Raw genomic sequence first — 16,420 nt, forward strand, 5'->3', positions numbered from 1 at the left:
TTGGCTTGTACTTACCTTTCTCCAGCTCCATTTTCGGGATGTGTCCATCTATTCCATGTGCATCAGCCATAACAAAAGATTTGTACTTGCAGTGCCCTGAAGGTCGAGAATGTCTTCTGCGTAGCTAATGCAACTTTTCAGTTGCAGCTTCAGCACAACCTCTCTTTAGAAGTCTCCCCAACGTTGCTAGTCCTGTAGGAGTCCTCCTTTGAGACCCAGCAGCAACGAAATGCATAGCACCCACTCCACATTATTGCATTAATGGATGTTTTGGTTGTCTCCTCACTGGGCTATGGACAAGCACTTTGGCAAAAGGGACTGGTTCATCAGTTCAGTTCCCTCAGACCTTGGCCCTATACTTGGCCCTCCACTTTGCTGTTAACAAGTTCATGAATCTCCCCTTATGGAGATTGTTAAAAGCAATAGATTTCCATCTGTTTGATTCATTTGAAAATATTTGGTCGATGAATCCAGACTAAAGGATGTCTTAAGGTTCCATTTGTATTTTTTTTAATTTTTTTTATATCTTTAGAATTTAATAGCCCTTGTAAATATAAATTTGAAAACAACATTTTAGAATATTAGGAAAGACTTTTTGGATCTTTAAAATATAAATAAAATATTCAAAATAAAAATGATTTAAAACAAAAATTTGGATAGAAAGCTCTTCTTTAATGGACAATATCACTTCATTCTTCCTGTTTCAAATGTCCTAAAGCATTACATTAGCAGCCCAGCCAGACATGTAATAGCACCCATCTTCTGCAAGATGGAGTTGAAACTCCTCAACCTGATTTCCTGATCTTCTGTAGTTTGACACCAAGTGACTTTTTCAACCACATTTCTCACTATCTTTGACGCAATTTTTTTTTTTTTTTGGCCTCACTTAGAACTTTCCCCCTTATATTTCTATTCATTCTACTTGATTCTTGGTGGATATTTTCAATCTGAAGGTTTATATCTTCTTATTTCCAGAATATTCTCCATTATTACACTTTAGAATATTGTCTGTCGACTCTTGATTCACACCTTTGGATTTTCTGTGAGACAGGTATTAGAGTTTCTATGATTCCTAACTTCTTTTTTATATTCTCCATTGCTTTCTCTTTCTCTATCATGCTACAGAGATGTTCTGCTCTATCTTTGAATTTATCTTTAAGTATGACTTGTCTTCTGTATAATCTGCTGAAATTTAAAAAAAAGTTAACAACTGTACTTTTATTTGGCTTTTTAGAATTTGTTTCATAACTTCCTGTTTTTATTTTACAGATGCAAAATATTCCTTTATATTTTAAGCATCCTTATTATAAACTCCCTTTCATATTGTTCTATTTTTGTTAGTTCTTCATGTCCTATGATCTGTCTTTCATATTGAGTGTTCTATTTTGCTTTAGGGTTTTTGTTTGAGTTTTTTTCAGATAGAATTATCTTTTCTAGAGATCCAGATAACCACCCTGGGGTGATTTCTGCTGGTTTGTCTATCAGTACCTTCAAGACATATTCATTCTGAATTATTTTTTGTGTTAGGTTTTTAGGCTGGTGTTCTCAGAGTGCATTGGTAATGAGAACTCAGTTCCTACTCCCATGGACAGCTTGTCTTAGGGTTCTAATATCCCTAAAAGACTCTTTTTTACCCAGAGGGTGGGGCTGTTGGCTCATTTCCAGTGGCTACCTTGGGTACATAGACAGAGATGTTCTGAATCCTTCGTGGTTTGTGTAGTGGGGTGTTTCTGCTGATTTTGTATAGAGAGCCTGTGCACACATTTTCCTGGGCTGGGTCCTGACCTTGAATGGCCATGAAGACAACAGGCTTTGAGATCTGTAATCTCTCCCCTATTCCCTTTACACTTTTACCATGTGGAGATTTCCTTTTTTTTTTTTCTTTTGAATTCTGCTGTATCTTCAATATTTAAAAATACAACATGTATTTTGGAAATGTTTGGAAATGTGTTCAATTGACTAGAAAATTATCTACTACTTTTGAGAATCCAAATATTTACTCTTTTGTTTCTATTTTTCTCTCCACTTTGAACAATCTCTCAAATTATCTCTGCCTATTGTGAATTTCTTCTAACCTTCCAGGACTTGAGGGCTTGCTGAAGGTAAACTCTTCCTTGCTTTTTTACCCTCTAGGGACCAAATTAACCCCTAATTAGTTCCTTATCTGAACTCCTTTGGCATCCATTTGATATTAATCATATTTAGTTAAAATTGTTTTCTGGCTATTATTTGTATTCTAGTGAGATTATAAAATTTTTGAGACTTGGGATCATTTCTTAAGCTTCTTGGATTTCTCCATAGTGATATATACATAACTGGGCATTCAAATAAATACTTTCTAGTGGAAGAATGACTGAAAGAAAACATATGCTAGAATTAAGAATAATTAAGAATAATTTTACAGTATTTTAGATTAAAATTTAAAATTTAGATTAAATTTAAAAGGATCCAAATTATCCAGGACAACACGATTTTTTTGAATTTCATTTTCTATTGTTTTCTGCTTATTTTATTCCCAATTTGTGAATTTATAAGGCCAGAGAGATTTCATATAAAGTCCTAGGTTACTGAAGGAAAACAGAAAATTTTATTTCAAGCAGTATAAAATTAATAAAATAGATAAAATCTGAAAGGAATGTGTTTGTGCCAACAAAAGAAGCCTCCTTAAACCAGTGGGGGAAATTGGCTACTTTTGTTGATGTCTGTTTAGAATTTGGTCCTGAGTAACTGAACTAACAAGCAGTTAATTCTGAGTTACTTTCACAGGGAAATGTTTCTGAGTTCCAGTTCATAGGAGCTCAGGAAGGTATGGGATGCAAATTACATTCCAACATGAACCAGTCAATCAAGCCTTGAACACTTTTGAGATCTTTGACTTTGCTTGTGAACATGGGAACACCCAAGGGCACCTTCAAATTAGAAATAAACACACTGTTTTATAGAGTCCTGGATGTGTAATTTGGTAGAAATTAAAGGGATGTCTGTTTATAATAACAGAGCCTATAAAGAAAATAAAATTCAGGTAAGATTAAGTCCTTTCCAGTCGTAAGTGTATGTAAATGACCTTTAACTCTAAATTCAAATACTTTGGGCATTTCCCAATTGCCCCTCCCTCATACTTTGTGGGTAGAACACATGGTGCAATATTTTAGTTGCAGCCTGATTTTTATGACCTATTGGATAATAACACATCAATAAATATAATAGCTAACATTAATTGTACAATTGCCTTATGTCAAGCTATATTCTTATATTTCACAAACATCTCATTTAATCCCTAAATAACCCTACGATGTCACTATAATTATTATCTTCCATTTGCCAATGGGAAAAACCGAGATATAGAAGGATTTGTTAACTTACTCATGTCACAAATGAGTCTTCAGCTATTCCAGAATTCCTACTGGCCTCCTATCCATGTCACTACCTTAGAAGACATATTCGTTTAGGGTTCTCTTGGAGCATTTATATTTTGTTGAGGTTAGAGGGGAAAATGGCAGTGTTGGTTAACTCATTACCACTTGTTGCCATTGAAACTCAACTCCTTCCTTTTGTGTCATGGTTTGATTAATAAATTTCCTTCTAAGTCTCTCTGGAAACTACATTATGACCACTAATCCTAGGTTTAAAAGGATGAGTGCCAGCTACCATCTGAAAGTGGACATATCTAATATGGATTAAATGTAAATTAAAAACTAATGACCCCAAAATCCATCAATAGCTGGCCCATCAGACCTGTGTACTTTATGCTTTCTTCACCCCACACTCTAATCCAACTTGTCTTCTTGCAAGCCTAGATAGATCCTCTTGTTGGCTCTCTGGGGGCAGGCAACAAATTATGCTGTATGCCTGGAGCCCCTGCTTGCAATTTTTTTCCCTTAGAGAGTTGTATGCTTTAATATTGACTGGCAAAGAAATGAAGTTTGGAAGCTATGACTTCTGAAAAGCTTATATTTTAATATTTAGAGCAGATTTGTTTAAAGGAAGGATATGGTCAATGCTCTCTTTCCCTGTTTTCAATAAAGGCCTAGATATTGGATTTTATGTTTGTTTAAAACAATATTTTAAACTCAGAGAATTTTGGATAAGAAAAAAAAATGAGGTTAACATAAATAAACTGTTTTAAATTAAATTATCTTAGCTACAGAATATATTACTGGAAAAGGTTTTGAAAGCTTCTCTAGAGATCCTTAAATTTTTTTCACCTGTACTCCTCAAGATGGAATGGTGGGGGGTGAGGTGAACTCTTTGCTATTTTAAGCTTCCTTCCAGCTTTCTGTTGCTGTTATTTATACTACTACTGCAAGTGAAAAATATAGACCTTTTTAATGTGTATTAAGGGAAGAAGAAACTTTCTGATCCCTATGAATACAAATATGAGATGATAATGAAACAATTAAGGATGTTGGTGCCACTAATGCTCTATTTAAACTCTTAGATAAAATAAGCATGATACCACATTTTAACAAAATTTCTTAACTTTTGATAAACTAGACTTACTTTAGGGAACTTATAAAAGTACAGATTTCTGGGTTTTCACTTTCTACCCTCCCTTCCTGCCCTGAGATTCTGAATTTAATTGCTTTGGATGAGCCTGATACATTATATTTTATTGAATATGTATGTTTACCACACGGCCATTTTGGAAGACAGTTTAGCAGTTTCGTACAAAACTAAACATACTATGCTTACCATGAGTTCCAACAATCACCCTCCTTGGTATTTACACAAAGGAGTTGAAAACTTACATTGAAAACAAAAACCTGCAGTTGGATGTTTATAACAGCTTTCTTCATAATTGCCAAAACTTGGAAGCAGCCCTAATGTCCTTCAGTAGGTGACTGGTATACCCAGACAATGAAATATTATTCAGCTAAAAAGAAATGAACTATCAAGCCATGACAAGACATGGAGGAAACTTAAATGTGTATTACTAAAGAAGCCAAGCTGGAAAGGCTACATGCTATATGATTTCAATTATATGACCTTCTGGAAAAGGCAAAACTGTGGAGACAGTAAAAAGATCAGTAGCTGCCAGGGGTGGAAAAGGGTGGGTAGGGATGAATAGACAGAGCACAGAGAATTTTTAGGGCAGGAAAACATGGTATGATACCATAATAATAGAGACATGACATTTATACAGTTGTCTAAACCTATAGAATGTACAATACTAAGAGTGAACTAAGAGTGAAACTTTTGCTTTCTGGTAATAAAAAGTTGTCTATGTAGGTTTATCAATTGTAATGAATGTTATCACTCTAGTGGGGGATGGTGATAATGGGGAAAGCTCTGGAGCTATGGGAACAGGAGGTATAAGGGAAGTCTCTGCACCTTCATCTTAACTTTACTATGAAGCTAAAACTGCTCTGAAAAATAGTCTTAAAAAGTCTTGGGCAGTTGGTTTGTGTCCAGTTTCTCCATTATTACTAAGACAGCAGAGAATATCCCAAGGCTTATTTGATTCCTTCCCTGAGCCACGTTCCTAAATTGGGTCTTTAGAGGAAGGAGTCATGTTCAGGGCCCTCTATGCATACAGGTCTGCTCTCACATGTGGAGCCTGCTTGAGATTCTCTCTCCCTCTGCCTCTGCCCCTCCCCCTGCTTGTGCATGCATGCTCTCTCTCTCTCTCAAATAAATAAATTTTTAAAAAATCTTAAAATAAATAAATAAATCTTTAAAAAAAGAAAAATGGCTAGGCTGAGTTGATATGTGCTAGGTTTCAAAGAATTAGTACAAAAAAATGTAAATTATCTCACTTTTTATATTGAATGTGATTATAGTGATAATACTTGAGGTATGTTAAGTTGAAAAATATGTTATTAACATTTAAAACTATATTTTTATATGAAATTTAAGAAAAATGACAGAATATAATGTAATAAATATAATATATCTAAAATCTATTTATCACAGTATTTATTTATTTATTTGCAGTTGAAGATCAGTGCTCACGAAGGTCATTTATTTAGTTGTTTGTTAATGCCAGACAAATTCATGACACTTAACTAACTGAGCCACCCAGGAGTCCCTAGAGGTCCGTATTTCTGATTTCTGATACTTTCTGAGAGTTTAATCAACAACATTGAAGTAGAGCAGAGGAAATGCACTTTTGTAGACAATATGGAGCACTCGAAAACTGGATTCCAAATGCTCATTCTTGACATTACTCAAATAATGTGCACATAGAACATTCATAACATATTCAAGGAGCAAAATCCAAGTCATAACAACGATAGGCCTGCTTTGTCAATATTGCTTCAGTCTTGGAAGAAAAGGTTTTAAGGCAAATTCATTCTAAAAGCATAACTGAGTACCTATTATTTTCAATTCACTGCACTTAGCAATGAACATAAGAGAGATGCAGATGTTCTCTTCTTTCTACCAGTTCTTCAAAGGAAAGAGCATTTTCATTTTAATTAGGTGACAAGATACATTGCTGATTGTTCATGCCAATTCTCTGATCATTTGTAGTTGCAATATGGCATCCTAAAAGGAATCACAAAACCCTGTGACTTACTTCACTTTTTCTATGTAGTTTTATAAGATATATACTATAGATGCAAATTAACTTCAAATAACTCCAATCTTCTAAAAATCAGGCATGAGCTAATACTTCCCACAACTCTGATATTTGGAATACTTCCATGGTTAATGGTTATGTAAATTCAATAATTACATTCTCATTATCTAGACGAATCTGTATAAAAAAGGAGCTTGTAGATATTTGGGTGGGGGTGGATTAGAGCATATTAACGCGTTTTCTATATCAATTAACTATTTTTAATGTAAATTTAAAAGTTATCAGATAAACTGAAGCATTGAAAAAACTGATTTGGGAGCATTGTGGGAAGAAGAATAATCTCCTTGATATTCAAATTTGGATGCCCTTTGGAATCATTTGGAAAGTTTTAAAAACACACTCACACCTGGGTCTAACCCCCAGTGATTCTGACCTAGTTGGTCTGTAGTATGGCCCAGGCCAGGTAATGCTAACATGCAGCAAAGTTTGAGAACAATTGGTGTAGAATCTAGAATCTAGTATGTTACTGCTTCAGGATCATGCCCCTCTTCCAGCCTCTTGAACCCTTTTCTGATTTCATAGGCTTGTCAAACAGTTTTGTGATGTTAACTTCATTTCCCAAGTAGGTATTCCTTCTGTGAAGAGATAGTTCTATTGTAAATGATTGATTGATTTTAAAGTCAATTCAGTCTTTGGTGAGTCCAAGCTGTGAAAAGCAGTGACCTCCTCTCCTGCACTCACCCCCCCAACCAAGCTGATTGGTCTTGAAATATGCCTACCCTCCTCAAGATGCCAGACGTCCTGAGCTCGCAGACCAACCCTAGGAACAAAAACCATAACAGCCACATGAAGTCCATTCCATTTTGTCAATCTGCTTCCCCCAAAGTACTACATACTTGTTTCTTACATCTGCTTAATCATGCCCTTGGACCAGTAGTTCTCAATCCTGATTGTATATTAAAATCACCTGGGAGAGGGGCACCTGGGTACCTCAGTAGGTGAAGCAACCGACTCTTGATTTCTGGTCAGGTCATGATCTCAGGGTCCTGAGATGGAGCCTGTGTGGGCTCCATGCTGGGCATGGAGTCTCCTTAAGATTCTTTCCCTCCCTCCCCCACCTCCTCTATCTCTCTCTCTCTCTCTAAAAAAAAAAAAAAAACAACAAACAACAAACAAACAAAAAAACATTAACATTAACATGTATACCTTCTGTACATATGGGAGATATCCAGGAAAACTGAATAATTTCTGAAACATCTCTACCTAACAACAGAAGAAAGATGTTGGGGCTTGTGGATGGGGGTGAGGGGAGGAGAAGGCCAATTATGAAAGATTGGCGGGTGAGGAGGTGGCAAGAAGCAAGGGTAATATTGTTATGGAGATTTAAGTTGTTGCTTTCTGCATTGATAAGTTTCTAGAGATTTAGAGTCATCCTTTTGGTACAGAGAGGGAGACACCCTTATAAATGTAAATGTTTCTTACGAAAGGGTAACTTCTACTATTTTCAGAGCTTCTGCTATGTCTGCTGTTTTTTTAAAAAATAATCAGCTTAAAACAATCCTTATGCCAAGAGACCTGTTTTGGAGTGGCAAATTTTATCCCCTTAAACCTTGAGATCCAGTGTCTTAGGTGTAATACTCTCACATATTTACCTAAAGCATTTCTGAATTTGTGGGGTTTTCTTGCTTGTTTTAGCTGATATTCTGAAGCTGCAGAGATGTGGACATATACATCTTTTAAAACTCTAACTCAAGCTGGTTTGTTTGATGACAGATAAATATTATTAAAACTTTAAAAAATATATTAAATAGAACTGCGTGGTAATATACTTACATAGCCCTTACTTTGGCCAGGGGCTCTTCCAAACATGGTACATAAATTGAGTTATTTACTCTCTCCCCATTTTAGGGATGAGGGAATTTGCCCAAGAGCACATGCTTAGGGTTAGGGCCAAGATTCAAATGAGCCACTCTGACTCCAGAGTCAGTAAGCTTAACCACAGTGACCAATGGGTGTGGTTGTTAAACTCCAGATGCAATGAGGTAGGTAATGTTCTTACACTACTATTTTACAGGTACGGAACTGAGGTACAGAGAAACTTTCCTTGGGTCCACAGCTCATAAGCGGCTGAGCTGGAATTTAAACTCAAGCAGCTTGACCCTAAAGTTCATGCTTTGTCAATGAGCTAGACTTCTTTCACAAATACTCAACTGATGCAGCTTTTCAGAAACTTATGTTACTCTATATTGGAATTTGGTATTGCAAGTTTCATGTATGCTTCTGGGCTTATTCTTAATTTTTTAACCCAGAATTTTACCCAGGATTTTTACTCTATTACTATTGCACTGGAGAAGCCATTTATAAAGGATGATACAGCTGCTTTATTAATATTAGCTCATGGTTTCAAAATTTCTTTGATTCATACATATGTTAGGCACCGTAAGTTCATCAAAGTTGCATGTACAAAAAAGAAAAGATTCTCCATGCCCCTTCTCAAATATTTGCCAGTTTCCATGTCCAAAAATCCTTTTTAATTTCCTTTATTAGTTTGGTATATCCTTAATTTAGTGTTAAAAATCCAGATTCCTCCAGTTACTGGCCATTTTCCGTTTCAAACTTTTAGAAACAAATTACTCAGAATTTTACAGCAATAACTATGTAAATAGGACAAATACATCTCAGCCCTTGGCAAGTGGTCTTGAGAATTGAAACAGTTTCACACTGGATTTCCATCAGTATTATAAATTTATTGAGCCTAGTCTTTGTAAAATGAATCAATTCTAGATTTGAAGAGGTGATTTTAGAAGTTCTTTGTTTCACGTTTTAATATGCAAACAAATCACCAAAGGCTCTTGTTAAAAAATGCAAAAATCTGTTTGGGAGGCAGGAGGAGAGATGCTGGTTTCCATATTTCTAACAAGCTCCCAAGTGATGTCAATGCTGCTGGTCTGTGAACCACACTTTGAATAGCAAGGACATTGTGCTGGTAAAGTGGCTTTCTAAGGGAGGAAAACACAGCTTTGATCTGAGGCTAATTTCAATGATATAAATACTCCCACAGTGGCCAAGTTCCATACCAACATTATGTCACTGAAAACTAAGTTGGAAAGAGACATGCAGCATAATATATACAATGGGCTCTCGAGAGCAGGCATAAGGCAGCTTTAGCGCTCCGCTGGATGTATGTGACTTTAAGCACATCCTATATCAAGATTAAAAATAGTAAGTGATGCTGTTCCATTCTGCAAGGGTTAGGGAAACAAAGAATGTTATAGAGAAAATGACTCGAGAATAGTTACAGAGTGTTGAAGATAGGTGAAAAGTAATATAGTTTCAAGGTTATAGGGCACATTTAAGGAGTTAAAATCCACATGGAGCCAATAATGGAGACTTTGAGGAAGATTTTAATCAAATTTGTTGGTGATAATTTCAGATGCATGGATCTGGAGAACATTCACAGAAAAGGAAGGAGAGGTAAGAACCAGCAAAATGTCTGATGCAAACAAGGTGAGGGAAAACGTTGGCAATCTTGAAGAGTTGGGAGTATGGTAGTTGTTACAGGGGCTGAACACAGGCATCCTGCTTTCACAGATGTTTTATTTTCTGTCATGTTTGGGGAATAAAATATTCAGATTAAGCAAGCATTCAAATTAACAGAGAGGTGTCATAGGTACCAGAAAAAGATACCAATGCTTAAAGAATAGAATACGCTAAAGTATACAGAACCCAATTTCTTTGTTCTTTGCTGGAGAAAGGACTTCTAGAGCTGCTATTTTGTTAGAGCCATCACTCTGAGCACTTTTGGTCCCTAATCTGGTAGAGTTGGAGATGATGTGTGGGAAGTTCCATTCCCCATGTGCTATAACAAGATCAGGTTCTCATCCCCTTTCCCAAGTCTGCAGTGTGAAGCATCCTATGAAAACTTTTCCCGTAGAGACAATCTCTATCTGGGAGAAAGGCTGTCCTTTGCAATACATTGAGTTTTTAGGAGTCCAGGTTCAGTTTCCTCGTCTGTAAAATGAAGATAATAATACCTACCTCATATGGTTTTTGTAAGGATTAAATAAAACGTGCTCAAGACATGTTAGTACTCAATAAATACAAGTTTCTACATTCAAAATACGTCTTTGAGAGAACCTGTGGCTAACTGGAGCTATATTTGAATGTCTGTGGACCTTCCCTGCTTCCCCAGCAGAGGGCTTTCCCTAGACCCTCTGACCCCGGCTTTAGTTAGCCAACCAAATGCGAGAGTGCCTTCTTACATTTCTGAGAGCTGAGTACAGATTTGTCTGGAAAAAAAATACATTCTTTTCTTTCCTGTGTCTTGGAATAAATGTGCTATTTCATTTTCTTAATTTGTACTCTGTTAAGAACCAGAAGAGGGAACTTAAGGTCAGTCGATCTCTCAGGTTGAGAAATTCTTAAGCTATAAGCCCCAGAATCTTGTCTTTGTCTCTGATTCCAAATGGGCTTGTGGGGAAAAGTGATATAACCATGAGATCACTGTGTTCTTTTAGATGATTTCCTGTTTCCTGTGTATTTAAATACACAGGGAATAATCCCGCTATTAAAATGAGACCCTGTATGTGTGTATGGGCAGAAGTTCAATGAAAAAGGAAGAAAAATATGCTTGCTGAATACCAGATGTAGAATGCATAAATCCTGTCAGAACAAGTGGGGAATAGCTTTATGGCTGACTTGCAAGAAACCTAAGGGAACTGGGAAGTCAGATAGGCATGTGTCAAACAGACTTATTTAAATCATCCACTTCCTCAGCAAAATAAAAGTTTGAGAGGGTTCTGTTTTCTTTTGTGGTTTGAAATTACAGTTGTAGCCTCAGAGGTCCCGCTTGATTGAGGGCTTCCAAGCAAAGAAGTTACACTACCAAGTTCAGGCTCCCAGCAACAGTGGGATCGCCCAGTGCCTCTGACTGAGGTCTCCAACCTTACCCTGTTTGTACTTTCTGCTCTTTGTCATCTTAGAAACAAATTGCAGTGCAGCTGACCACTGCTGCATGGCCCTCCAGCTTGTTACAGCTAAAAGGCTTTTGCATCTGGAAGAGAATGGTTGGTGTCCACTGGCTTACTTCTGAGACCGGGCTTCAGGTGACATCCTGTGGATCCAGAGCACAGCCCTTAGCCCTGCAGCCTTGGAAACTAGGCAACTCTTTCTCTCCCCAGCCTCTTCCTGTCCACAGTTCATACATTGTTGATGGCCCTATACACTACCAGTTTGTGTTGAGACAAACAAACCTGATTTAAAAACTAGTAACTTGTGTGTGCTTGGTTATAAAATCCATACTAATTTGTAGGAAGAGATAAAACTAGACACCAGTCATTTCTCAGGTATGACTTCCTGGTAGGTAAGCCTTTTAGGAGGCCACCTCATAGTTTGCTAGGCTATTGGTGTGAATAGATGCAAAGCAATGGTGTTTAAATATTAACCATTTCCTTAGGATATGGTAGCTCTCTAAATTGTTTTTCTTGGGATATTTCTGTTTTAAAATATTCTGTTAAATGTATTATTCTGCCATGTATCAATAGGATAAAAAAACTGTGGTGCTGTGAAAAGACCATGGCTTTGTAGTCAAACAGACCCAGGTCCAAATTATTCCAACTCTACTCCTTACTAATGTGTCATCTTGAACATGTGACTATACCTCTCTGAGCCTCAGTTTACTTATCTTCTTGCTGAGACTATATATTTAAAGGGCATTTATATAGAACCTAGCAAGTCTCTGCTACTTTGGGAAACCATGAAAAACTCCTAATGCTCATCACTTATCCAACCATTCATCCATGCATTCTTTTACTAAATGCCTTTTAAACACTTTTTATGTGCCAGCCATTGTTTCTGTTGGTATAGCTACAAACAAGAGTAAGGTGTGAGCTTTGACCTTAGGAAATAGTCTCATTGTCTAAAACGGAGGTGTGTATGTATTTAAAGGCATACACCAGGCACAAAGGTGATATGAAGATGATGTTCAGTTCTCTCTGGTCAGAGTGTAAAGTATCAGGAAAGCATTAGACAAAGACATGATTCATAAGCTGGACCTTGAAGAATGAGTGAATTTCCCAACTAAATGAGGTGGGGGTTGGGAAGGATGGAGATGATGGTAAGGTTGAGCATTTCAAAAAGTACAGAGTGTGCAAAGGCCAAGAGACAGAGAAGAGTGTGCTACCTTTTGAGAGTTACAAATCGTTCTGTGTTTAAAAGCATAGGTCCTGGTGGGGACGGAAGGGTGTGAACGGCAAGAAGGATGAATCAGAACCTGTCAGAGGCCTTAGGAGACATAAAGAAGCATAACTTTTTTGTGCTGTGAGCAGTTATGAGCTACGGAAAATTTGTGAGCAGATGCATACAGATCACTATCCTGATGATAGAACATTAGTACCATAGAAGTGTTTTTTAATTAGATATGCATAATTATTTTGTATTCCTCTTGATGATATTTGAAAACATGCCTAATATGAGAAACATTAAAATAATCAATTCACATGAAGACACACTTTGGCTTCTCCTTAACATTTTTTTCGGGGACGTGGTGGTAGCAGTGGAGGGCTTACCTTGTTCTGTGCTCTTGTTTCACTGTGCAACAATCTTGTTAAAAGAGAATGTGTGCTATTTATATTTACTTTTATTCTCCTACCCTTCTCTTTGTTTCAAACATCCATTTCTTTAGAAAAACATCAAAAGGACAATAGGGAAAAAGGACTAAGGTTTTGTGTCCAGTCTATATGTGGAAGAATCATAAGAGGCAGTTTGGGTTTGGGTAAATATTGAGGTAATGGAAATCATGTTGGGTACAAAGCATGCTGGCAACTCAGTCACAGAGCTATTTTGACAGGTGGGGAGAAACCCAGATTCAGGGGGTTCAAGAGCTAGGATTCCTGGATTGCCTCAGAGACTGGGTCTCTACTATGTTGCATCTCAAAGCAGGATGTCCCAAGAGCATAATAAGGATTAGCATTAGAACCAGCCTGATAGGAGGAGGAGATGTCCAGGAGAGGAATGCCAGATATGCAGAAGTAGGCATAATCTTCTTGGTTAATGGAATCAGTTCCCAATCATGCAGGTAAGAGTTCAAAGCAAGACTGGTAGTCTTGGGAGTGAAATAGTATCTCAAACATAGAAACTAGGTGAGAACCCAAAAAGCATGGTGGCTGAAAGGGAGTGGCAGTTTGGTGGCTCATCTCTGGTGCTCTGGATATGGGATCTATTGGCAGTAAGGTATGACTTCAAACTTCACGATGGTAGGAACAAGTTTCCTTCCTCTGTCAGGTGAAAGAGCAACGGGACCAAAGGACAAACTATGATGTGTGAGTCTCAGCAGAAGTTATGCCTGGGGAGCATTGTTTTTCTAGTAGTAAGAAACCTGGAAAAAAAAGCACAGAAATGTGTGTGTGAAAGGGAATGATTTTAAAGTTCCATGCTTTCATATGTGTTCCAGAGTGGCCCTTAGCAGCGTGAAATACATTTCTTTCAGTTTTGAACTTTGGAAAGACTTTTATGATCTTTTAAAAGTGCAGTTCCATTGAGGGACAAAGAATTTGTCAGAATTAATGCTACCAAATCATAGGGTGGGAGTGGGGATGAGGGTCGTGAGTGGGCTGTGTGGGGGGAGAGTGGGGAGAGAGAGAGAGAAACAAAGACAGAGATAGAAAAAGAGACGAAGAGAGAGAGACAGAGAGAAAAAGGGAGAGGGAAAGAGAGAACATGAAGGCCTTAAAAGGTAAAATGTTGAGTGCTACATATCCTGTTGATGGACCCCAGAATGTGTATGGTGAAATTTATTGGAACAAAATTTACATACTTATGAAAAGGATGCAGTTTAGGAAAAAATAGCTAGTTATGCTAGCATCCTTTTTCTTTGTTGATGATGCAGTGTTACATAAGCCCTGAATCCTCCCACATTTCCAGCTCTTATCTAAGAGTGTATATACCACCTGTGTTGCAAGGAGGAAGATGAATGAAATTGAGGAAGTAAATGGTGGGAAGTATCCTGAAAGAAACCAACTAGATATGTTCAAGTCAGCAGGTTCCAAGAAAAGTTATGTAGCAATTTGAGGATTGTGTAAGGAGAGCTCTGACATGTTTTTTCTCGTATGTTTTTTCCCTCTTCCGCCAGAACCTATAGTGATTACATCACTTCTCTTGACCTCTTCCTCTTCTCCAACTTGTTGCTGTAGAGGCTACATGAGTTCATTGTCCCTGGAGATGGAGCAAACAGAAGAGCAAGCAGTGATCATGTGGTGAGCTTAAAGACATATCTATTTTCTGGGAAATGGTGGGGTGCGAGGTGGAGAAGAACAGAAGAGGCATCTATTAGCTATCCATTGTTGCGTTATAAATACACTAAAATTTAGCCACTTAAAACAAACATTTATCATCTCACATAATCTCTGAGAGTTGGGAATCAAGAAGGGCTTAGCTGGGTGGTGCTGTAGGAGAACCTGGTTCTCCTACAGAGTTGCAGTCAAGGTGTCTACTGAGGCTGTAGTTGTTTGAAGGCTCAGCCGGGACTGAAGTCTTCACTTCTAAATGGCTTATTTACATGGCTGTTGGCTGGAGGCCTCAGCCCATGGCTTCTCCCAGAGCCAATGACCCATGAGAGAAAGACTAAGACAGAAGCTGTAGTGTTTATTTTATGAGCCAGTCTTGAAAGTGATGGTACATTTTCTATTCTGTTCATTAGAAACAAGTCCCCAAGTCCAGCCCAGACTCAAAATGAGGGGAATTAAGCTTCACCTCATTGAAAGAAAGGATACTGGAGAATTTATGGACATATTTTAAAACTACCATAATATGTATAGGCCAAATTTACAAGGTGTAGACTTGGGGCTGGGACAAAGTTATGGATAATGTCTCATTTTGTAAACAGCAGCCTCATCTGTAATAAAAGCCCAGAGTTCATGGATCTTCACAGCCAAATAGGAAACAGACTTTCTGGAGAAAACTTATCAAGGATATTACTTCACTTGTGTATTTATGCTAGGCCCCAGGGTAATAGTTATAAATTATATGTCTTGCATGATTCAGGTTCCTCTGCTAAATAACAACTAAACAAAAGGGCTTTACCAATTTGCTCCCACCATAAACATATGAGTGCCTGCTTCTCCAAACCCTTGGTAATACAGTAAATTATCCCGTCTGGCAGTTGGCAATTTGGTAGGTACAAAATGGTCTGTGGTTGTAGTTTTAATTTCCATTTCTCTTATTGTGAATGAGATTAGGTCTCTTTTTATATGTTTAAAACCATCTGCATTTACTTTACTGTCAGCTATTTGTTCTTAATTTTTGCCTACTTTTATATGGGACTTATCTTTTTGTTTTTTCCTTACTAATTAATGGAAGTTCTTTAGAGATTAAAGAAATTCACTCTTCTCTGGAACGTGAGTGGCAGAAATTTATTCCCAGTGTGTCGTTTATTTTTTGACTTTTTAATGTTTCTGTTTCTTTTTTTGTCATGTAGTAATTTTAAAAATATATTTGTTATATGGTCACATTCATCAGTTCATCAGTTTTTTTCATGTTATAGCTTCTGGGTTTGTGTCATTTTTAGTCTTACCATTCTAAGGTTATTAAGAATCTCCTATGGTTTCCTTTAGTACTATTTTAGTTTTTGGGGATTTTTGGGGGTTTTTTTTTGCATTTAAATTCCAATTGAATTGGCTTTTTAAATGCTTTACACTGTATTAAAGTATAAATACTTCAGTATTAAGGTATCAGTGAAACATTAAGTTTACGTCCCTTTTCCTTCTGTTTCAGATATTTCTATTTTATTCTCAGTTTTCTCATTTATGAAATAAGAATAATAATTACTACTGAGTTCCATCCATGGCCTTTCTTGGGAAGAGACCATTTTCCAAACTGAAAGCTAAATCAGAATTTTCTTCCTGA

This window comes from Ursus maritimus, unplaced genomic scaffold (genome assembly GCF_017311325.1).
Source record: "Ursus maritimus isolate PB19 unplaced genomic scaffold, ASM1731132v1 scaffold_13, whole genome shotgun sequence".
Lineage (NCBI taxonomy): Eukaryota > Metazoa > Chordata > Mammalia > Carnivora > Ursidae > Ursus > Ursus maritimus.